The sequence below is a fragment of the Nyctereutes procyonoides genome, unplaced genomic scaffold, assembly GCF_905146905.1.
Source record: "Nyctereutes procyonoides isolate TBG_1078 unplaced genomic scaffold, NYPRO_anot_genome, whole genome shotgun sequence".
In the NCBI taxonomy this organism is placed as follows: domain Eukaryota; kingdom Metazoa; phylum Chordata; class Mammalia; order Carnivora; family Canidae; genus Nyctereutes; species Nyctereutes procyonoides.
This window is the reverse complement of record NW_026575051.1, coordinates 21,967,462-21,994,132: the sequence shown is the minus strand read 5'-3', so window position 1 is coordinate 21,994,132 and position 26,671 is coordinate 21,967,462.

The window sequence follows — 26,671 nt, the reverse complement described above, 5'->3', positions numbered from 1 at the left end:
CACACAGACTGGTTTGCACACAGATAGTACCTTGGTTACTAAGGTTCACTTAAGTTACACAATGAAGTACGAAAGAGTGATGTAATCACATTTTCATGACTACAATAATTCTTTAACATTTAGAAAATTTAATTAATGTCTTTTATGTTAAAAAACATTCTTATGCTAATATTCCTATTTCTATTTTATTTATCTTTTTAGTGGTTCTACCACATAAGATCTTCCAATATTTACCTTAACAATATTATTATGGAGATATTCTGGAGGATAAATCTTCTCAACTGTGGCTATCCTCATTACAAACTTCAACTGACAACTATGTTTTCAATAAAGGGTGGAAAACAGCAATATAATCAAACTCATTTTTTATTTCATCTGAATCCATATGAATCACAATTGAGACACTATTAAGAGATAGGTCACTTTTTTCTTGTGAGTACAATGCTAATTTTGCCTTTGTGTATGCTAAGATTTGTATTACAGTTCATTCTAATGGAAATAATAATCAAGAACCATTTTTATTTAACTGAATTTTATGTCAGTTAAGATGAATGTGGTACTGGCATATTTCTTCTTTATTAATTACAGGTAACTGTTATTGAAATCTTGTGCATTGTTTACTACAAAATACCACTTTATATTTAATTCACACCAGTCCCATTCAATGTCTCCATCGCCACTGGCAATCGAGAGTCAGTGTAGATACTTGGTCATGGCTTTGCTACCTTGACTTTATTTGGAAGAATTTATGGGCACCCTGTTCCAATGAACTGATGAGTAATTGCCACAATCCTTCCAGGGGGAAATATCTTCTATATACCTACCATGGATGGGTCTCAAGGAACTTGTTAATTGACATTATCCAGTATCAATAAGATTTCATTTCTAAATTGGCTTTTTATCATATTTTTAAAATATTCACTTTTTATATGCTCTCTTTGAAAATATTTGTTATTCATAAGAAATTTAGAAAATGCTGATAATCAAAAGAGAGAAAATGAAAAAAAGAAAAGAAAACAGCTCTGAGAGAACTCTGGATTCATTTTGCCACACTTCCTTCAAGTATGTTTCTTTCTATGTTCGTGTATTACATACATATAGGCTTTTATGTTAATCATGTACCCATATTAACTGGTAAGCTCACTTTCCACTCTAACATCTTCAGTATCTTTTCATTCTTCTGAGTATTCTACCTAAACCATAGTTTTAATGGTTAGATGGTATCAAAATGTACCGATGTATCATAGTTTCTTCCTGACTTTCTAATTTGCCCTCTATTAGACATTTGTTGTTCCAAATTTTTGGCTTTATAAACAATTTTATAATAAACATCATTGTTCCTAAACTTTACCAAAAATTCTGATTATTTTGGTGATAAAGTCCCAGTAATTTCTAGATCAACACATAAGAACATTTGAAATATTTTTAACATCTACAGACAAATTGCCCTTCAGGAAAAAAAAAAGTATCAGCTTACACTTCCACTAAGTATGTTTAAGGCTCTTTTTCATCTTGAACCCGGAGGCCTCATCAGCACATACCATGTACCATAATGTGTATAAAAGGAAAGGAAAAATGCATAATCAGGGGTGGGGAGCAGGCGGAAAGTGGAAATAGAAAAAGAAGCCACAACTTCCAAATTTTGGATACATGACAACTCTGAAGTCACTGCTGAACAAACAAGGGGTTATTTTGAGAGACCAATGTCCAATGTCACTTGACTTCAGGTACCCCTAAAAATTTCCTCCCGGACTTTCTAGCAAATTTCCCATCAAGAGTTTTCTAGGTAACTTTATATTAGCAGAATTTTGGAGTGTTAGGGCTGATTTGTTTTCCCAAGAGTCTGACTACAAAAGTGCTTTAAACTATGAAAACCTATGCAAACAGGTAATATTACAAATAATAATTGGTCATAATGTATCTCCCACCTGATTTCTTGAAATGACCTCTCCTGCCACTTGTCCATAGCAGAACAGAGGGCACACAGAGTCATTTATTACTAGATTGCAAAATAATTTATAGAATATAGATTAGATAATTTACAAAAACAGTCATCTATTGCTCAATTTACTGGGCACAGATTGAAAACATTGCTCATGAGAGAGAGAGAGACTGTGTCATTTTCCAACTCTTGTTCTTATAGGGGAAATGGCTCTTTTAGCTCTTTTATACCGAGATTTGGGTTTACTTCCTAGTCTCAGCTGGAAACCATTTCCCTCAATACATTAAAACTCAAAGTAATCTTTGTACTTACCATTTCTCTGAACCAAATTCTTCCCTCTCCTGGACACACTGCATTTTTTTTTCCTAAACCAACTTTCAAACCATAATTATCTTATCTGATTTTTGCTTATGTCCTCTTTAATCCATAAATTATTACATATTAATCCTACAGTTTTCCATTCTAGGCCTCCCAACAATCCTCAAGAATTCTAAACATATGCTTTTATGCTGATCAGATCATATGGCTTACTTTTCCTTGGAATAAAACTTCTAGAAACTCAAATTCCTTAAAATTCCTCAACCACATTCCATTTGACCATGATTTAGGAATGAGTTCTTTCAGACAGAACTTCAAATTATAAAAGCTACATAATTACTTTTATTTACCAATATATACTAATATAAATTTTTGGTATTATAATGCCATTTGATAAAGAGACTTGTTGAAATGACTCTACTATGCATTATATGGACTAAATTCATCTGATTGCCTATTTTTTATGTAAATATAATTATGTGACACTTTTAGAGGATGGATTACCCAGAAGACACATTAAACAAATCCTGGAAATTACCAGATGCCCATGTTGAAATTTGCTTTCTTTAACCTTTGTATTCTATATACTAATAACTGAGATTTGCTGGCGTTGGTAGAGAAATAGATTCAACATTATAAAATTCCTTCTTTCAAGACTCATAGACTTTTATTTCTCTTTTCTTTGTGAACAGTCTTCAGTATGAAACTCTTAGAATCAGAATAAAATTAGCTTGGTTAAAGATATTAGAGCTCTAAACATCTTGCAAAAATACAAACAAAACCCTTACATGATTTTCATTTATACATAAACAATGCATTCTGTACAATTTTTTTCAAAAGTACTCTTTCACTAATTTTCATAATTATTATTTGATCTATTATTTTAAATATCACTTTATTTCAGTTTTATAAGAGAAATTCAAGATTTTTTTTTGAATGTCCATGTTTGTATACTTAGGCAGAAGGACAGAAAGATCAAAGTCTATTCATTTGTTGGTATGGAAGGCAAAATAATTGTCCACAATGATATCCATATGCAAAGTCCTGGTCTTGTGAATATGTTGGTAGTTGGCAAAAATAACTTAAGCTTGCAGACAGAATTAAAGTTGTTAATTAGCTGATGTTAAGATATCAAGATTATCCTGAGTTATCTAGGGGGGGCTTGAAAGTGGAAGTGTTAGAAAACCAGAAGATGACAGTGTGAGGCCTCATTCCCTGTTGATGGAGAAAAAGAGCCATGAGCCTGGAAAATGGATGGTCTCTAGTAGTTGAAAAAGGCAAGGAGTAGATTCTCCCCTAAAGCCTCCAGAAAGGAACACAATCTTGTCTGATGCCTTGGTCTTAGCCCACTGATATCTATGTTAGATTTCTGATATACAGCTCTATTTTATAAGACAATAAAATTGTGCTGTTTTAAATCACTAGATATGTGGTAATTTATGGTGATTTATTACAGCAGCAATAGACTACTAATACAGTTGGTCCTTTGATTATCTGCATAAATGTTTATATTTCAATTCTACATTATTTAAATGAGTTTAAATATACTTCATCTAGGTTTTTCAAATTCTGATTCTTGACTCTAAAGTTTTTCTCTATTTACACAGTTCAATTTCTAGTCACTGTTTGCTTCCTTCTTTCCAGTTGCAATTTTAATTTCATCACTTTCCTCACAACCTTTCAACTTCTTTGTCAATCTAATCACAACCCTTGATTATGGGTTCTCATTCTATTATCAACAAAATCTGACCTCTTGGGAAAACACACATGTCCTCTACTTAGGCTCCAACCCTTCTTTGCACTTTGGTTTAGTTGTATACCTCTAACTGTCCCAGTGAACTACCAGCTTTTTAGAAAATCAGTGTTTTATGTCTCTCATAAATAAATAAAATCTTAAAAAAAAAAACAACAACCTATCAATCTTATCATGTGACTAGGTTGGCTCTAGTTTCCTGCAAATTTTCTAACAAAGACTTTGCAATCATCTGAATAAAAGATTCTTCTCTGGGGTGGGGACCGGATGCCTCTTCCTGTAATATAATAAAATATGATTTTCTTTCCTATTCACTCTTAGAACAAAATATTCTTTTTTTAATATATTTTTTTAAATTTTTATTTATTTATGAGAGGCACACAGTGAGAGAGAGACAGGCAGAGACACAGGCAGAGGGAGAAGCAGGCTCCATGCACCGGGAGCCCGACGTGGGATTCGATCCCGGGTCTCCAGAATCGCGCCCTGGGCCAAAGGCAGACGCCAAACCACTGCGCCACCCAGGGATCCCAGAACAAAATATTCTTTAAAAAAAAAGATTTTATTTATTTATCCATGAAAGACACACACAGAGAGAGAGGCAGAGACGTAGGCAGAGGGAGAAGCAGGATCCATGCAGGAAGCCAGAGGCAGGGCTTGATCTGGGGACTCAGGGATCATGCCCTGAGCCAAAGGCAGATGCTCAACTGTTGAGCCACCCAGGCATCCCAGAACAAAGTATTCTTAATTTCATTCTGAGATTTTAAGAATAGGAACTCTTGGGTCAAACTACTAGTTTTGAATCCTGGCTTCTGTAACTTTCCTGCTATTTGGTTAAGCAAACTTTTAAATGCTTGTTTGATTTACTTGATAGTGGAGTACTGCTGACACCTAACTCTATGACTTTTATGGGTCAGATAGTGGCCCCATTCGGTCACATGGCAACTTAATGTCCCACATTAAAGGAATTGGCTTCTACTAGGGCTTCGTATCAAGTCAGGAGCTATTTCTCAAAAGCAAAATAATTATCTACAAAGAACTCATGGAATTTTTCCATCACCCTTGGGTCTGTCTTGCAATTCTCCTAGTGGGATGTGCCACAGTTGAGCTCCATTTCATGTAGGTCAACATTTAGGGCAGGCTTCACTCACCAGTCAGGCACCCAGAACCACTCTCAGTAACCTGGGATAGAGCAATAACTCCAAATAAATCTGGTTTATGCTCCAATACCAACAAATTCAACTTAATCTAAAAATATGTTTCTTTCTTCTAGGCCTAGCACCCTTAGAATCTATTGTCACTCAGAGTTCCCAAGTTTCTAGTGATACAAATTAGCAAACTCTTACAATTCTTTTTTGGGTCAAGTTTTGTATTTGGCGCTCTGGTGTGGATGTGTGAGAGCTTATTTGATGCAATGAGTTGGGCCAAAGGTAGGCCACCCCAAGATGCAATACTTTAGCATGAAGATTATTTTGAGTTAAAAAGCAATTAAATCTGGCAGATTCAGGAAAAACTCACCTTCTCCCTCCACTGCCTAAAAGAATTTAAAGGACCTGCCCCAGGAAGAGAGCTCTCACCATATGATATGAACTAGGTATGGTAGACAGGGATGAACCTAGCAGGGACTGTTTGATCAAAGTCGTCTCTGAACTATTATTTCTAAGTGACCCAGCAAATGTTTGTGTACTAAACATTTACTCTTTTTCGTCTTCCTGTGAATTACATTCCTTCCCTTTGAAGTCCCAGATCTTATCCCCTTTCTTCTTATCCCCTTATCAATTCAGAATGATAAATATACCTCATTTAGTCTGAGTTTGGGATTTCCAAGTCTGTGTGGATTTCCGTGTGTATAAAACTAAATTTTATGTTCTCTCATTTATCTGCCTCATGTCAATTTAATTCTTAGTCCAGCTAGAAGGATCTTGAAGGGCAGAAGTAATTCTTTGTCCCCAACATAAGGAATGGCATAAGAATACTCATATCTCATTTAATAAACATAGCCCTTAATGCCACCGATGAGTCTTTAAGCAAAGTAGGACTAGCATGCTAAGACAAAGGGAAAACAAACAAACAAACCCTATTCTTATTAGCAAGGTTTACTCAATATGGTTTTTAAGTTCATAGTATTCAATTTTTTTTAATTTATAAAAATATTCAAATTCCATTACTCAACATTTTTATCCTTCCCAATTGATGCCCTAACTTGCAATAAGAGATCTAATGAAGTTATGAATTCAAATAGCATTTAATTAACCCATAGGGGCAGACTCTTATCTCATTTGCAGAAATATTAGCTCTGAAATTCTTTTCGTCCAGTAATAGAAGCTCCCTAGTCCTCTGATCATGCCTATAGGTAAGAATTTATTTATTATTTGTTTTATTTTATTTTTAACATCTTTTTTACAGCAGTTTTAGATTCACAGCAAAATTGAGTAGAAAGTAGAAAGAAGGCCCCTGCCCTAGACATGCACAACATCCATCATTATTTATAGCCAGTATCAGAACGGTACATTTGTCCCAATCAACCAGCATTGATATATTACCATCACTCAAAGGTCATAGTTTACATTAGAGTACACACTTTGAGTTGGGTATTTACGGGTTTTCACAAATGCATAGTGATGTGAATCCACTATTAGAGTATATTTTTCACTTCCCCAAGAAAGCTCTCTGCTTTACCTATTGATCCCTTTCTCCCTTCTACTGATCTTTTCACTGTCTGCACAGCTTTACTTTTATCTTTCAAGATGTCTGTACCATTTTGCATTCCCGTCAACAATAAATCAGCGTATTCACCAGCATTTAGTATTGTTAGTGTTTTGAATTTTAGCCTTTTTAATATATGAGTAGTGGTATATCATTGTTGTTCTAATTTGCAATTCCTTAATGGTCAAGAATGTTGAGCATCTTTTCATACAACTATTTGCCATTGGTATATCTTCTTTGCTCAAAATTTTGATAATTTTTAATTAGGTTGTTCAGTTTCTTATTGTAAAAATTTATTGTATATTTTGGATAAAATTCCTTTATTCAGATGTATCTTTTGGAAGTATTTTTTTTCCAATTTGTGGTTTGTTTTCTCATTCTATTAAAGCAATTTATTTTTAAGTACTTTATAACGAACCCAGTGCTGTCAGAATTAGTCTGCCCCCTCCACAGTGTGTGTAATCTTCATTCATACTGTGTCCTATTTTTGCCATCACTCAGTCGAGGAAATCCTGACGTCCATGGGCATGTTGTTGGAGGCAATAACTCTGTAATGATAATTTAAGTAAATATTTTTGTCTTTGCCATGTATGGACCACCAATACAGTATACTGCTTTTAGGCATAATGCTACTGGACACTTAATAGACAAACGTATAATATAAAAATAGCTTTTAAATACACTCGGAAACCAAAAACTTCATTTGATTCACTTTATTGCAATATTCTTCTTATTGTGGTGATCTGGAACTGAACCTGCAATATCTCTGAGGTGTGCTTGTATTTCATTTTCCCACTAGAAGCAGATCATTGTTGTCTTCAGATCCTACCAGGTAAGAGAACAATTACAAGTTTCTCTCCTCATAGGTCTATTGTATGTAGGTATTTATGGCTTCAAATATGGTATCACTCATGTTCCAGTTCAAGAGGTAGAAACCACTTAAAATAATTAAGAAGGAATTTAATACAGAGAATAAGTTGCTTATAAGACTGGAGGAATAGGGATCAGGAGGGTACCACTGGACTTCCTGAATTCAGCAGTGTACCATTGCGACAACAGTCCAAGTATCAAAGGAACAACTGTCATTAATATATAGATCCCCACAATTGGTTTGCTTGTATAAGCAGTAACAAAAATAAGACCTCAGCCTCAAATATGCTTTTATAGTCTCATAGGAATGCATCTTATTGGTAGAAGTTAGTTCTCATCCAAAACTTTGGCTGTAGGTATGTGGGAAAAGTAGTTCTTAGCTTTCTGGGCTCAACAATACAGAAAACCACTAAAAGAGGGCGGGATGGATGCGGACCATATTAATCTTAGTCATGCCAAGTAGTAGTTAAACTCCAAATACTTTTTTAAAAAATCTCTAATTTTTTTATGCTAGAACATTTCCTGACCCATAGCAATAGCTCTATAAGTATTAGCTATTATCGTTATATGTACTATCTTTCTAGACCAAAATGTATATGAATTATCACCATTAACCATATGAGTTCCTTTAGCACATTTTGATAATTTTCTAAGTCCCTAAAATGTCTGGAAGAGACTGGGGTTCTGGCAGAGATTGTCAGCAGGTGGGCAGGTGGAATCTACATGTTTCTACTTTCTAGCAGTGGAGGTTCATCATGAACCCCCAGTCAAGATGAGCAGTGGCAAACAGTGAGGAGGCAGATGTGCTCCCCGTTCCTGACCTGCTCTGGCTTCAGTGAAGCCCTTGGTTCCTTTGTGTGAGAAAAAGTGCAGCTGAGTGTTCTTCAAGAGGGTTGTGACACAGAAGGAATTGAATATGTGCCTTCAGATCTTCTTATTAATTTTCCATCTCCAGAGAGACACATAGCTTTAATCCTGTCCGTAGACTGGGGTTGTTGGAGGTAGGAGTTGTGAAGGAGTTCAATGCCTGTTTTTAATGTTCTTGCCAAGTCTGTATTTTTTAATTCTAAATTATAATAGCAGAAATTAGGACTGAGCAAGCATACTGCAACATAGGCTGTTTTAAGGGAGCCTTATGAAAATTTAAAGTTTAACAGTAATTAGTTTTATGATCTTTATTAGGCCAGAATTAACTGCCATTAGGTGAAAATTAATTGCTTTAAGACGCAGATGTTAAGAATTCAGAAAGCAAAAATATGTTCTCATCTCTACTTTTCAATTCCTTTTTTGAAGATCTGACAACAATGAAAATAGCTTCTATAGCACATTCAAAATCTCTTCTAATATTTTCTTCTTTATAATTTCATTTCTGTTATACTAATAGAGATATTTCAAGACTTAATGAAAGAGGATATTAAATAAGTAGCTAACATAGATTAGTCAGCAATGAGAAACGGGAACATTCCCTTTAAACTACACATATATCCTGGTTTCTGTTCAAGTCAGTAGTTCTTTTTATTCGTGTTATCTCTTACATCATGCCTGCTCAAAGTTAATTTGGCAGAAAAAATATGATAGAAAATATGAGTCTTATCTTTTGAAATTTGTTAGATAATATTTTTTCCTCATAAATTTTCCTCCATCAAACACTATCTTCAAATTATCAACTCAACACATTGACTGTTGATAAGTTCCTGAAAAGTGAGATCCCATCCTGAGGATTCCTGTCAGGCTTTTGTACTTTAACTTGTTAGCCCCAGACTCTACACTCTTATTGCTAACCCTCTTAGAGAGGAAAAGGGTTTCCTTAGAGACAACTTCTTTCTTAAGTAGGAATGGATGAGGATTATTAATCAAAAGGGCAGGGAATATAGAGCTTTTTTTAAAGACTTTATTTATTTATTCATGAGAGACACAGAGAGAGGCAGAGACATAGGCAGAGGGAGAAGAAGGCTCCCTGTGGGGAGCTACATGTGGGACTTGATCCCAGGACTCTGGGATCACAAATGAGCCAAAGGCAGAGGCTCAACTACTGAGCCACCCAGGTGGACGGAAATATAGAACTTATATTTACTTCTGTTCATTTTCAAAATCCTTTACAAGTTGCTACAGCAAATAAAGAGACACTAGGTCTACACCTATTGGACTAAATATATTACTTAACCCGATCTGTGACTATTAAAATTGAGACAGGAAGAGATTGTGAAAATATATTCCAGACCTTTCCTATAAAAATGCCTGTTGGTGAGCTGACCCCTCAATATGCCTTTCTTGGAAGCATTAATCATTGTCATTTCCAGTGATTTTCTTTATTTCTCCAGAGAATATCAATAGGGATGTAGGTTAAAAGTTTAAAGTAAATGGAGTTTTTAATTCTCTTCACCAAATCATCACAGACTGAAATAACAAAAAAATTACCTTCAGAAATTACATTATACCTTATAACTGGATTCAGAAACATGAGCATAAAAATCATACACATCCATGAAGAATCTGCCACAGTTGGAAGTTCAGACTGAAGGCACCTTTAAAAATTATTTATAGAGGAGAAAAAGATTTGTGAAGAAATACTGCTCTATTAAAACTTACTATCTTTCAGCACCAGGCATGGAGATCTTTCTCTTTCTAGACATTTTTCTCATTATCATGGATTTGTATCTCAATAGATGTATTTGATCCTATTCAATAGTTGAAATTTTACCTAGAGCAGGATCCAGCTTACAGCGCAGGGGAGCAAACAGGCCAAACAGGGCATTCTCAGTACAGCACAGACACAAAATGATATCCTTTTATAGCCAAGCAGCTTCTTCAATGAAGTTGGTTATAAGAAACAAATAAAGTCGCATTGGCTCAAGAGATTCCTCTTCAATTTTAAATAAATCTCTTTGAAAAGTATTTATCAAATGCAAATTTATTATGAGTCTAACCAACAAAAATGTATTCACTATATAAAACACAATACCAGACACTAAGGGGCCATAAGAAAAGTATCATAATACATAACAGTAGAGGTATGATTGTACTCTGGAGTCCAACAATCTGGATTTGACATGACTTCCTTGTTGTTTATCTTAATGTGTACTCAAGCTATTAAGAAAAAAGGAGAAATTTATTGAAAAGTTCACATGCTTCTAAAGCTGCTTCTTGTGGACTTCCAGGTTTTATTCACTTAAACTGGCTTGTGTTATATGGCTGAAAAAAATTGCCTCAGAGAATGCTGTTGCTTCACTTTGTTTGGTATTTAATTAAAAATTCTGGAAAGGGTTTATCATTGCTTGATTTTTAAATCAGGTACTAAACTCATATACAAATGTCTATCTGGGAGTTGAGGGCAGGAGAGCAGCGTAAGGCATTTATAAGAATAAGGAATTTTTGCAATCCCTATCAAAATTTCAATGCATTTTTCATAGAAATAGAGTAAATAATCCCAAAATTTGCATGGAACCACAAAATAACCCAAAGAGCCAAAGTAATCTTGAAAAAGAACAAAAATAGAAATACCATGCTTCCTAATTTCAAACTTTATTACAATGCTGGCATAAAGAACAATAGAACAAAACAGAGAGACAGAAATAAATCCATATTCATATGGTCAATTAATTATAACAAAGAGGCAAAAAGCATATCATGGGGAATGGACAATCTCTTCAATAAATTATGTTGGGAAAACTGGACAGGCACATGCAAAAGAATGAAACTAGATAATTATTTTCACCATACACAAAAATGAACACAAAGTGGCCTAAAAGACTTAAAACTCCTAGAAGAAAAATGGGTGGTAAGCTTCTAGACGTAAATCTTGGCAATGATTTTGTGTTTGTTTGTTTGGATTTGAAAGCAAAAGCAGAGGCAGCAGAAGAAAAATAAACAAGCGGGATTACATTGAACTGAAGCTTCTGTACAGCAAAGGAAACCATCAACCAAATGAAAGGACAACCTATGGGATTAGGGAAAATATGTAAAAATCATCTGATAAAGGGCTAATATCCAAAATATATAAAGAACTCATAGAACTTAATAGCAAAATAAAATAAATAAAAAGATTGATTTAAAAGTGGGCAGAAAACAAAAATAAAAGTGGGCAGAAGACTTGAATAGATATCTTTTCCAAAGAAGACATACAGGTGGCTGACAGATATATGAAAGGGTGCCTAACATTAGTAATCATCAGGGAAATGCAAATCAAAACCATAATGAGGTATCATCTCACACCTGTTACAATGACTGTTATCAAAAAGATAATAAATAAATGTTGGTGAGGATGTGGAGAAAGGGGAATCATTGTGCTCTGTTGATAGGAATGTAAACTGGTACAATCACTATAAAAATAGTGTGAAGTTTCCTCAAAAAATTAAAAATAGAATTATCATAGGATCCAATAATTCCACTCAATTCTGGGACTCCAGGATCATGACCTGAGCCGAAGGCTCAACCGCTGAGCCACCCAGGGATCCCCCTGAAAGGTTTTTAAAGCATGGATCTTCATCTAAACACTGGGGTTACAGTCAGAAAATGGTGGAATGGATGTTAGGGAAACAAATAATAAATGTCTGTCTATGAATAATACCTTATGGAGAAAAAGTAATAGGTAGTAGGTGGGGTAGCTGCTCTAATAAGGCACTTTTTTTCTTAAGATTTTATTTATTTTTATTTTAGGAAGAGTGTGTGTGTGTGTGTGTGTGTGTGTGTGTGTCCGTGTGTGTATGTGAATGAAGGGAGGGGCAGATGGAGAGGGAGAAAGAGAATCTCAAGAAGACTCTGCACAAAGTGCAGAGACTGATATGGGGCCTGAGATCATGACCTTGAGATTATGACCTGAGCTGAAATCAAGAGTATGATGCTTAACCAGCTGAGCCACCCAGGTGCCCTATAATAGGGCACTTTTTTTAAGAAGCAAAAGCTGTGCCATTTTAGTGTCAAGTGATAAAGTAGGTCCTAACAGAGTAGAACATACTTTCCACTTATCTTCTCAGAATTCTTTTTGCTTCACCACAATGAAAGATTGAGAAATGCAGCCTTATACTGGCAAAACAAAGATTTGTGGCTTGAGTAGAGTCAGGAAATGAAACATTCTGGAAACATCTATAGTAGAAAGTTGTGCCTAAACAGCTTCAAAGAAAATAATAGAGAACATGAAAGGACTATTAAAAAACTGAGAAGTCTTTGCTGATACTCCCAGAAATTGGTGATTTCAATCAGGTAGTAGTAAGAGCCAATGAAAAATGATTTATCAACTTAAAGTTTCTCAGGTTGTATGGAATGGAGAAAAATATTTGCAAACCAGCTACATAATAAGGGATTAATATCCAAAATATATAATGAACACATAAAACTCAATGTCAAAAACACAAATAATCCAATTAAAAAATGGACAAAACCATGACAAATATTTCTCCAAATAAGATACAGAAAAGGCTAATAGGTAGAAGAGTTTTGAAATCATGAGTTAGTAGAGAAATGCAAATTAAGACTACCATAACGGGCAGCCCCAGTAGCCCAGCGACTTAGCACTGCCTTCAGCCTGGGGTGTGATCCTGGAGACCCCGGATCAAGTCCCACGTCGGGCTCCCTGTGTGGAGCCCACTTTCTCCTCCTCTCTCTCTCTCTCTCCCTGTCATGAATAAATAAATAAATAAATAAATAAATAAATAAATAAATAAATTCTTAATAATAATAATAATAATAATAATAATAAAACTACCATAAGATGGTAACTCATGCTTGTCAGAATGGCCATCATTAAAAAGATGAGAGATAATGAATTCTGGAATGGATATGGTAAAAAAGGGAACTCTTCTATGCACTTTGGTGGGAGTGGCAATTGTTGCAGCCATTATGGAAAACAACATGAAGGATTCTCAAAAAAATAAAAATAGAACTACGAAATGATCCAGTAATTCAGCTTCTGGGATTATATCCAAAAGAAACAAAAGCATTAATCTGAAAAGATATCTGTACTTAGGCTTTAGGCATTATTTACAACAGCCAAGTCATGAATTGTTCTAAATGTCCACTGATGGATGAATGCACAGAGAAGTTGTGCATATATACACAATGAAATATTATTCAGGCACAAAAAATGAGGAAATCCTGCCATTTGCAACAATGTGGGTGGACCTTGAGGAAATTATATTGAGTAAATTAAGTCAGATAGAGAAAGACAAATATTGCATACTCTACTTACATGTGCAATCTGAAAAACAGAAATGAAAATAAAACCTCATAGAAAAATCAATCAGACTTGTAGCTACCAGATACAGAGGGTCAAGGGAGGGGAAATTAGAGGAAGATGGTTAAAAGGTACAAATTTCCAGTTACAAGATAAATAAGTACTAGGGATAGAATGTGCAATGTGATATTTGTAACTAATACTACTGCCCAAAATTCAGGAAAGTTGTTCAGAGAATACATCCTAAGAGTTCTCATCACAAGGAGAATTTATTTTTCCTTTTTCTTTTTTTACTTCTTTTCTTTTTGTTGTATCTTTATGAGAAGATGAACCAATCGTGGAAGTCATTTCACAATATATGTTAAATCTAACCATTGTGCTGTAGGCCTTTAAAACTTATACAGCAATGCATGTAATTATTTCTCAATAAAACTGAAAAAAAAATGCTTTGAGTTGCACCCATAGATTGCATCCCATAAAACCACAGGAAACTTTGATTAAAATTAACAACGCCCACAAATGGTAAATATATTAAGGGTAGAGGAAAAAAAATTATACAGGGAGAGAGAGAAAGCAAAAAGAAGCAAAGAAAAAGAGGGAGAAAAAATTCAGTTCAGAATGTTACAACATACAATGGACAATGAGGAAAAAAATGAACTTGACATGAATCCTGTTTTTGAGGAATCAATAAAGACATTTACTAATGAAAATATGATATAAAAAGCAATGAGGGCATCTTGCATTTTTAAAAAAGATTTTGATAAATAAATCTTTAAAAAGAAAAATGCAAGGCTCAGCGGTCTACCGTCTGCCTTTGGCCCAGGGTGTAATCCTGGGGTCCTAGGATCAAGTCCTGCATCGGGCTCCCTGTGGGGAACCTGCTTCTCCCTCTACCTGTGTCTCTGCCTCTCTCTGTGTGTGTGTCTCTCATGAATAAATAAATAAATAAAATCTTTAAAAAATAAAAGATTTATTTATTTATTTATTTGAGAAAGAATGTAAGTAGGTGAGAGGCAGAGGGAGAGAGAGAATCTTAAGCAGATTCTACTGAGCACAGAGCCTGATGCTGGGCTTCAACCCAGGATCCCAAGATCATGACCTGAACTGAAATCAAGAGTCACATGCTTACCTGACTGAGACACCGAGGTGCCCTCAATTCTGTTGAGCATGTAATGAAATAATAAAAGTGTGTGAAGCATCTAGTATATTACCTACATATACATGAAGCTCAATAAATATAGTGATTATTGTTTTAAAAAATAATGAAACCCATAAACAAGCTATAAACATTTAAAAATACTATGGAGTTGTTTAGATGAATATACATATACATGAAGCTCAATAAATGTAGTGATTATTGTTTTAAAAAATAATGAAATCTATAAACAAGCTATAAACATTTAAAAATACTATGAAGTGTTTAGATGAGGAATACATGGAGGAAATAACACTGTTGGTATAAGGTGACAGCACAAGTAGAAATGCAGTGGCAAAATTTTCAGAACATTTGCATCAACTGAACGAGTTTAACCAGAGTAGAGGAATGGGTAGAGTGCCTGGGTGTAGTTTGTAACAAAACAAGTAGTGGCAAATTAACTCATTGACAGCAGATTCCTAGAATACAGAAAAGTGTGCTGTGATGCATAACACCTGCTCTGGGCAGTGAAAATTAAGACTGATGACAGGCATGCCAAGAATGTTTCATTGCAAACAGGGAAAGGAACACTGGGTACCCAGGTGGATGAGCCTGAAAGTGGGATATACGCAAGATGACAAAGGACATAATACGCATGCTCAAGAAGTTGGCCTTTTTTTTCCCATAACATAGAGCTAGCAATGATTTTTATATGAAGAGATATTATAAATCTATTTTAGAAGCATAACTCTGGCAGCATGTGGAAGATGGAGGTACAAATTTATTTAGGAAATTATTGCTATGATCCTGCTGAGAGTAGTGATAAGGTTTCAAATATGACTATGTCAGTAGAAATGGAAAGAGAATGGATGAAAAAATAATTCAAAATACAATGAATAAATCACACTGCAAGAGGGAATGAAATTAAAAAAAAAGATTCTGTGATTTCTAATTTAAGTTTTGAGGAGAGGTAATAGAAATCACAGGAGGAAAGACAATTTTGGAAAGTAGAAACAGCAAATTTTGGTTTTGGGCTTTTGAGTTAAATATGCCAGTAGAACATCCAGCATATTTAGAAATCTCCATCTGCGCTCTAGAGAAAGGTGCAATCTAGTGATAAACACTTCTGAATTTCTAATTATCAGCACTAGTTAAAAACAGGGAATTGCTTCCACTTGCTTCTAGCCAAAGGAAGCATCCAAAATTATTACACTGGTCATAGGAATGAGAAAGAATTAGACTACCCTCTTGACAAATACTCTATATGATGGCTCCTCTTGATGGATAAGTAGAGGCTATAAAAAGCAAATTTATTTTATGGCTTTGCAGTTTAACTTTGCAACCACCCGTGTATGAAACAGATAAAAAGCAGTCCTATGACTTGTAGAGAAGGGAAAAACGAGAATAATGCAACATAAGAAAGTGGTCATTACTGATATTTGTGAAGATGGACTTTCAGTTTTAAGTCTTGAAGGCAAAGATAAGTTTACATCATAAATTTAGTTTCTAGATAAACAGTATATACTAGAGAACTATGCCTAGGGTGAGCAAGACAAGTCCAATGGACACTAAGCTATTTTATAAATGTGCTTGTAATGGATGATCCTGGAAGCCTAGCTTCTTTCTTCTGGAGTCTCCATTTGCAAGTAGAGCACTGATTCACTTAAAATGCTAAAAATGTTTATCAATCTATCTCTCACCAGAAGAAAGTCACTGCCAAAGGACTTACTCTTAAAGTGATAAAAAGCAAAAAACTGGACAAAATATATGAGGCTCTAGTTTACAGGCAATCAATGTGGGCAGTTTAGTTTCTAAGAGAATGGAAATAAAAGAAATAAAGCCCACATTCACCCAAGCTTTCTACCTGAGGGCAATTTCCCAAATTGCACAAGGGGGGCTAGTCTCAAGCAGTGAGTGGAATTCTTCCTTTGGAGGAGGAGGCATAGATCAGATTTCAGGGCTGGGGGTGTGGCTAGGCTATGTGGGATATAAAGCAAAGATGAGCAATCCTCGCAGAGTGTGCTCCAAAAATGTGGATGTGAGTCCTCTGTGAGTTCTGAGAGCCAGTTGCACGTATTCAGAATAAGATTCTATAATGCCTGCCACAGGGTGATTACAGTTGATCTGAGAGTTGACCTGAATACCAGAAGAAAATAGGACTAAAAGAGATCAGAGTCTGAACTCAGAGTTAAGATTCCTCACTGACCAAGTTGGGCATTTCGCTGAACCCCCCCACCCCCGCCCCCCAAAAAATGCCTTAGAGAATCACACCCTGAAGAAAGAGCTACACCCTAGAACTAAGAAGAATTGAAATAGATTTACCCTAACAAAGAGTAAAATCAAACCAGAGACTTGAAAGCATTTTTAGTAATTAAATTGCTTGTAAGAGCAAGCTTTAAAACTAAAGAAAACATAATGTTCTCTTTGATGAATCAGTTTCACTGCTTAGTCTACAATAAAAATTCCTAGTCATTCAAAGAGGAAAAGGTGACCCATAATTATAGAGAATAGGTGTCAATGAAAAGAGATTGGGATGACATAGATGTTAGAAGTAGCAGACAAGAAAAAAAAAAGAAATAGTTGATGAATATTTTCAAAAAGCTATTATAAACATTTTTGGGTACATAAAAAGAAATTAATAAATTAAGAGATGAGCAATTAGTAGAGAAAAGAAATCTATAAAAAAGTAACTAAAACAACTCTAAGAGAGGATCAGAGTTGAAGAGTTACATTTCCTGATCTCCAGGCTTACTATACATCTACAGTAATCAAGACATTGTAATGTTGGCAAAATACATAATAGATATAGATTTGTGGAAGAGAAAAAAGATGATTAATTGATTTTCAACAAAAGCACTGACCCAAAGTCAGAGGAGAAATGAATCTTTTTAACAAATGGTACAGGATCAAGTAGCTTTCCTTAACTCATACCATATACAAATTTAATTCAGTATAAAGCATAGACCCAAAGATAAAAAACGTTTTAATTATTCCAAAAGAAAGCACAGAACAAATTTATGAGATTTTTAGAGAGGAACAAGAAGAACTATAGTCAGTGAAAAATAATGTTAAATTAGACTTTATTAGAAATAAAAGCCGCTGCTCATGGGGTGTCTGGGTGGTTCATTCGGTCAAGCATCACTTGATTTTGGCTCAGGTCATGATCTCAGCTTGTTAGGATTGAGTGCCACACTGAACTCTGTTTTCAGCAGAGACTCTCCCTCTCCCTCTGCCCTTCCTCTTCTCTTCTCTAAAATAAATGAATATTTAAAAAAAATCACTTTTGTTCAATAAAAATTATCATTAAGAAAATAAAAAAGCAAGGCACATATAGGAAAAAAAATCACCTAAATACACATATTTGACAAAAGATTGGTTTCTTGAATATATTAGGAAATTTTATACCTCAGTAACAAGAAGACAAACTACTTAGAAGATGATGATTTAAAAAGACACTTGCCAAAACAATGTTACTGAAATGGCCACTAAGTACCTGAAAAGGTGTTCAATATCTTTGTCATCATGGGTTTGAAAAATAAGGCCACAATGCAGTATTATGCCAAAACCTCTATAATGGCCAAAAAATAGAAATAAAAAACAATGTTAGCAAGTATGTGGAAAATCTGGAACTCTCTTGTATTGTTAATGGGAATGTAAAATGGCACCACCTCTTTAGAAGATTCTTTGGAAGCTTCTTATAAAGTTAAACATAAACTTGCCCTATCACCTAGTAATTCCATTCATAGCTATCTACTAAGGAGACATGAAACTATGTGTTAGCATACACAAAAAATACAAGAAGTATTACAGTAGCTTTATTTAAAATGATCCCAAAACTGCTGAACTAATAGCCCTCAATAAGCAATGAAAACACAAGTTGTGGTATAATCTTACCTCAAAATTTTACTCAGCAATAAAACATAAAGAACTAATGAAAACAATACTATGGATATAACTCAAAAACCTATGAGTGAAAAAAAACAACAAAAAAAAATACTAATCACTCCATTTAGATGATGCTCAAAAAGAGGCAGAATTAATCTATGGCTGTAGATACCAGAAAAGTGGTTGTTGCCAATATGGATGGTGATGAATGACTAGCAAGGGACAGGAAGGAACTTGTTTGGTGATAAAACTGTTCTGTTTCTTGGCTGGAATGTTGGTTCGGTGAGGGTATACATCTGAGAACTCACTGAATTGTATGTTTAACATCTATGTATGTATGTGACTGTATGTCAAGTTTACACACAAACATTTAAAAGAATGCTCTTTAAAGGAAGGTTCTTTTAAAGAATCTCTGCTATGTGTAAAGCACTAGAGCCAGCATTGTGGGGGCAGAGGACCCAAACAACAATGAGATGTCAACTAGAATAAGGATATGATGCTATTTGTTAAAACAGACATTTATTAATAGGACAATTACTCATTTTTAAACAGACATAATAAGCTTTGTAAAAGTATGAATACTTAAGTACTCCCTGAATTTCACTCATTTATTTTTAAATCACGTTCTTATTTCTATACATGTTTAAGTGCATTGACTTTTAAAATGTATCCTTATTTCCTAATCCTTTCTCTGCCTGACTTCTTCCAGGTCCCCAGAACCTGTTTTCAACTTCCTAAAAGCAGCTTCTCTTCCTTTATTCTTCACTGGAGGGAGAGAACTGATCAGTTCCATCTTAATCAGAGTAGTCATGAACTTGTCTCTTTAGCATTCTCAATTAGATTGCAGAATACCAAGCATCCCTGCTGTGTTCCTTCTGATGTCCTTGTTTCTTTCCCTCTCCTCTTGGCAAAACAGAAAGAGAAAAGAATTATGTAGCAGCATGAAGCCTCTGGTCTGAATGAAAACTCTGTGATTGTCTTTTTCCAAGCAACTAGTTCTCGGGCAGATAGCTTCTAATTGCCTTAAGCTCCCTTTCCCAGTAGATATGCTAGACATTACTAATTAATTTGAAGTGAATAGGCCCTAAGCAACTCTCGTTCACAGAATTCAATTCTCAGCGCTCTGTAGATTTGAAAGGACTATACCTTCCAAGAGTATAACATTTTACAACCTGGGTAAGGCTAGTGAGAGAGTATAAAATCATTGCTAGAGGCAGCATGTTAAGCCTTGCTATTATAGAACATATTACAAAAAAAGAATGGGAAACACTAGTTGATGAGAACTTTGGGCATTAAACAAAGTCACTTCATTTAAATAGATTTTTAGATACCTATTACATATAACAACATAGTGGTGAGAACATTTAACCACTGTATGTGCATCTTTTCTGAAATCTGGAGTATTCATTAATTATTTTTCTGTAGGTGATCTTCAGGTTTGGAGGAATAAAATCAGATTCTAAAAGAAGAAAAACTAAAAATTTTGTATTGCAGAAGCTGATAAAATTTTAGGAGTGAGTAAATATTATGAAAGAATGGAATGATAGTTGATCCATAATGTTTTGATTCATAAAATTTCTGTCATGCTTACTGGGAAAGAAATTATAGAAAACACCCACCTATCATTTATCTTCATCTTAATTTTTAGGAAAAGGAATGCCAGTAATGGCTTATGTTATTGCAACTGATATATCTTCTGTACTAAATGTGAAGTACTTATCATTTCAAAATATATCTTTCTTTAAGTTTATATACATCATCACTTAAATGCACCTGGCCATGGTAGCATACTTCATAGAGGCTGATTGGTCTCCATGTCTGTCTGCTAGTGAGTAAGCTGACACCCAGGGCTGTAAACTGAATGTTTGTGGCCCCCCACAATTCATATGTAAAATCCTAATGCCCAGTGATATTTGGAGGTGGAGCTTTTGCGAAGTGATTAGGTCATGAAAGTGGAATCCCTTATGAATGGGATTAGTGCCTCTTCCATACTTAATTCTGATGAAAAACCAGAGTTGAGAATATCCAGATACTGCAGCAATCTTAGGTACGGCTTGGTGTTTTAGTTGCTTTGGGCTACTATAACGGAATACCACAGACTGGGTAGTTTATAAGTAACAGAAATTTATGGCTTACAATTTTGAAAGCTGGGAAGTCCATTGTCAAGGCAACAGCAGATTTGCAGTTGGGTGAGAGCTTACTTCTTAGTTTATAGATCACCAACTGCAGTATCTGGCTTGTCTCAACTGTGGTCATTCATCAGAATTAAGTATGGAGGTTTCTAAGCATACAGAAGTCTTATCTAGACTTACTGAATCACAATCTTCACAAAAGGGCCACACCCACACTTTGAGTGGCACAAGTGATTCTGATGTGTAGACCAACTTTTCTTCATAAGAATACAAGTGAGAACAAAAACCAACAAAATTTTTTCTCCCTATGTTAAATTATATTGGGACCAGGCATGCTTTCCTATCCCTATGTTAAGGGATACTGTGATTAAGCAAAAATAATTTAGCTACTTATTCCAGGAAGTATTTGCTTTTAGAAGAAAAGTCTGTGAACCCACCAAAAAAGCTTACTTTCCAATACTAACAGTTTACTCATCAAAAGTGACTTCAAGACCATTACCTTGTTTGTGTCCACAGGTTCAAAGCTTTTATGTAATAAAATCTACTAAATCCTGAGTAGTTCTTTTTTTTTAAGATTATTTATTTACTTATTCGTGAGACACACACACACACACACAGAGGCAGAGGACACAGGCAGAGGGAGAAGCAGGCTCTTCACAGGGAGCCTGATGTGGGACTTGATCCCAGGACTCCAGGATCATGCCCTGGGCCAAAGGCAGGCTCTAAACCACTGAGCCACCCAGGTGTCTCCATCCTGAGTAGTTCTTACCTTGTAAACTGACCTTTAAATTTCCTAGCCCAGGCCCTAATATCCTCCTTGACTCTTCCTCCCTTGAAAAATTTCTGAGTCTGTCAAGGTGGTATTCTCCCTCATGGCAGTACGTCTGTTAAACATAGCTTTGCTTGAGATCAACAAGTATTTTTGATGAGTTGGAAGTAATTGATAAATTAGCATCAGTTAGTTGCATGAATTATATAACAACCACTACATTTGAGAAAATAAAATACAGAATTTGACTGAAAGGCATAAACTACCTAGCTACACACAGATGACTTAAGTTAATTTGGCATTTTTGCCAATGTTCCCTTGTTTTTTCCTGTCCACAAATGATCTTATTCTTGAAGAAGCTCTACCAATGCAGCAAGCTTTCATATCCCAGAACATTCTGGTTCAAAACCTTCACCTGCAAAAAATTTCTAAGTTGCATTTTCTCCCGAAAACCTTACCTGTTTAAGCATTGTATTACTTCCAAAAATACACATTCCTCGATTATTTTCCTTATTCTGGAGCTGTTCCCATCTATTAATGTATGTTCTAAGCTGATTAGGAAAATATTATATTTGGCAATTAGGCAATTACGACATTAACTTAATCTTTTTTCCTTTGAAATAAACTTTTTACACTGAAATAGCTTAATATTACTCTATCTCAATTCTAAACCTGTGCCTAGCTTTAGACACAAATTTCAGAAATTCATGAGAAAATATGTCTGAACCGATGAACCAAAGTTCCAAAGGGGAAAAAATGTTCAAGATTATATAGAGCTTATCCAAACAAAAATGAGGGAGATGGAGATAAATTCAGTCAAGAACGGTCTGAGGGGAAGAAACACTGGGGTGAATACCCAAAAGACAAGTAGGGATATTTGTGACTGATGAGCTTGGATTTTTAAAGGGCACATAGGAAGATTACCAGCAGTGAATGTGACACAATGGGATGACAGAAGAAACCAGACAGGAAATCTAAAATTCAGAATAAGGCTAAATTCCTACCCCCAAAATAAATATAAAATTATTTTAAAATTGCAAATTACATGTACAGTATGAAGAAGATAAGAGAGTTACCTGGGAAACTGGACAGTGCAGTGATGTCCACCTGGTTAAAGGTCAAAATCCTTAAAACCTTTTTACTCAACCTCAAACTCCCATGGTTAAGATAAAGATAGACTTTTAAAAATAAAGTTCACTACATGTGTTTATGATCCACTTTTGAGTGGATCATGTGGCTCTGGGGGATGTCTGGTTTGAAGCTATAAAATAAGGAATTAGACAAAGTCACATAGCTGTTGAGCTCAGGTGGTTTATTGACTCCAACTCTAAGGGCCTGGAGTCAAACTGTAAGTTCAGATACAACTATAATATGTAATAATAAATATATAATATATGACATAGCACAGGCTAGGACTCTGGCATAATTTTAATATAGCCCATTACAATTTGTTTCTGGTTTTATTATAGTGTTGGAATCATTAGTCAAAGCAGCAAAGATGTGCAGTGAGTTTGGACACTCAAATCTCAACATGAGATAAAAACATTTACTAATATTAGTATAGGTCTCCAGACTTTGTGTATATAGATATAAATATATGTTAAGATTGGTATAATACAATATCTAGTGTTTTATAACCTTTTGAACTTTATATATTATAATTCCCAAAATTATTCATCAATAATTTATTTTTTTAAAGATTTTATTTATTTATTCATGAGAGACACACACACACAGAGAGGCAAAGACACAGGCAGAGGGAGAAGCAGGCTCCATGCAGGGAGCCTGATGTGGGACTCGATCCTGGGTCTCCAGGATCAGGCCCTGGGCTGAAGGTGGTGCTAAACTGCTGAGCCACCCGGGTTGCCCTCATCAGTAATTTCTAATGTCATTATAGAGCCTGGGTTGGATCATAATTGATTTAACTATCAAACTATTATTCAAATTTTAATGTTTTAGCCCCAAAACATTCTTATAGTCATAATATTTTCATACATTGCTATTTTCTTCAAATAAATCCCCAGATGTACAAATTCTGGGTCCAAGGCTATGCACATTTTTAAGATTTGTTTCTCATCACTTAAAGTGTTAAAGTCTGTTTATAGGAATTTACTGATGAGAAAGTGTAAGACATAGTATATTTTTTTAAAAAGTAAAGGTAAATGGTAGTGACTTTACTGTTTCATAATACAGTATTTTAATATATTAGTATTTTAATATATTAGTTTTATCGAGTTGGCAATAGATGAGGAAGTACTGTGTTTAAGGTCAGATGATCTGGATCAAATTCCTGCAATGTCATCTATCACTAGAGTCTCTCAAGTAATGCATTGACATCTACCAACCCTTTTCATCAGCTTTAAAGTTGGATAAATAATACTTGTCATAGCAGCCTCTCAGGTGTGTTTTAAGGATCAATATGCAACAAAGTACATGAAGTACTTAGAAATATATATCAGAGATTTTCAGTAAGGTCAGAGCTGAACAGAAGTCACAGCTAGGCCTACAGGATTCACAGGAGTCCAAGGGCAGCTGACTAGGTCAGGACTGCACAGTGCTCTAGACTGTGGTAGACTGAAGTCCGCCACAGACTTCAATGCATGTGTCAGTCAGAGAAGCAGCTACTATGAGAAGTAAGAGAGCACAGAGTTTGTTTTTTTCCCTCTATTGCTACATCACAAATTACAGTTTAGTTTAAACAACAAAAATCATTCACTGTCTTTTCACAGTTTCTGAGGGTTAGAATTCAAAAAAGGCTCAGAAGGGATAATTTATGCTCCTGTTGTCTGGAGCCCTAGCTGAAATCTAACACTTGAGGCTAGAAGTTGTAGTCGTCTGAAGGCTCCTGTATTTACATGCCTGGTAACTGATGTTAACTGTGAACTGAAGGCATAGATGGACCGTCACTTTGAAGATTTATATGTGACCTTTGCATGTGCCCTGGATTTCCTTATAACCTCATGGCTAAGTTCTATGAACTAGACAAGCATCAAGAGAGACAGACAGACAGAACCTGAAAGAACCCACTTTGCTTTATGAACTAGCCACTAGACGTCACCTGATTTCATTTCCAACACAATTGATCAAGACAATTTCAAAGGTCCACTTGGTTCAAGAAGAGGGAACATTATGAGATCACCACATGTGATGGATGCCCCAGAGTCAATCCTGAACATGGTAGATTTGGGGGAAATTTACTATTAGGTATTAGGATTGTCTTATAGGATCTGTTCCTGCCAGAGTGAAGGGACTGGGTACTCAACATCAATAGGTCTACTAAGAAAAGGAGACAAACTTTGGACACAGGCAGATAAAGTAGCTTCTTTTCCTCAGGCTGAGACATCCTGGAGATTCTTTTCATTTTTTCTCCTTTGAGCTTGAAGTGAAAAATCTATGACTAGGCCTCTTCTACTGTTCAGAACTTTGTCTTCTGTTTTTTTGTTTTTTTTTTCCTAATTTCTTGATTTGTTCTTTTTTGCTGACTTAATTTCGTTTTTCATTTTCTGTACTCAAGTCCTTATTTGTAAATTATTTTTATAATTTTCAGTGATTTTTATTTTGTTATTATTCCTTTTTTAAACCATTTTTGTTCTAATGGATGCAAGATTTTCTCTTACCTCTCAAGGGTATTAGTTATAGTTAAATTGTTTTACATTTTTTCAAGCATGTTTTATGTTTACTTATTTTGTAGCTATCTTCGATGTTGAGGGATTTCCTTAATTGTCTGGTAATATGGTGTTCGTTATACTGAAGACTGAAACACCAGAGTTACTCAGTAGCTCTGTATCAGTGGATAAATTTCAAGGACTACAAGTCCTCGCTGGAAGCTGACAGTGTGAACAGCTGGCTTTTTTTCTATCTTCCCATGTAATTTTTTGTAAACACTGCTTCCTTTCAATGATTTTTCAGAGAAAGACCTAGTATTATCACAGAAAGTTTTAAAGATAATTTAGGAATGAGAGGAAAATGTCTCATGATTTTGTATGCACATCTATACCTAAATTCTCTGTATACAACTTTGCTCTTTGCCCTCCTGTGTGCTTATCTCTTTATGTCTAGATTTATAATCAGGTGGGGGGGCTGTTATGGGATGTTAATTAACTATGTTTAGAGCAGAAGCCTGAAGGTGCCTACAGGGTCTCATATTCTGCATTGCATGTTCTATCAACCTCCTGTGGCTTTCTAGGGTTCCATGGAGCAGATGCCTTGCTTCTCACCAAACCAGCCCAGCAATAGCAGGAACTTTGATGAATCATGTATCTGCTCCCATCTGCCTATCATCATCATACATTGGAATAAAAGAATTACAGAAGTCTCCTGTTTTATCTGAATTTAGAATTGATATTTCTGTTCTCCTTGATGCTTTGGAATAATTTTTTAAAGGAGAAAGGGAAAGATATATTGACTCTACTTTTTTGAAATTGTAATTATGGTTTATATATGAAGTATATTTTTATTTTTTTTATTTTATTTTTTTTTAAATTTGTATTTATTTATGATAGTCACAGAGAGAGAAAGAGAGAGAGGCAGAGACATAGGCAGATGGAGAAGCAGGCTCCATGCACCGGGAGCCCGATGTGGGATTCGATCCCGGGTCTCCAGGATCGCGCCATGGGCCAAAGGCAGGCGCCAAACTGCTGCGCCACCCAGGGATCCCCTGAAGTATATTTTTAATAAAATTAATATATTTAAAGTAAAACATCTAGATTTTAAAGAATGGAAATAATAAAATTTAAAAAACCTGTCTAGAAGCTCATCACTCTGAGGTAATCACTCTTAAAGCATATATTCTTAATTGACGTATTTGTTCTCATTTTATCTCACTGACCTAAAGTTAATTGTTAAAACTACCCAGGGTCTCAAGATTTTATCCAGCAAAATAAAGAGGTTACAACAAAGGAATCGAAAGGTAACATACACCTTCCAAAACCAGTTTACCATTTAATGGAATGAAGCTTCCTGTTCAAGAGCCAAGTATATCTCTTGAACTATTGC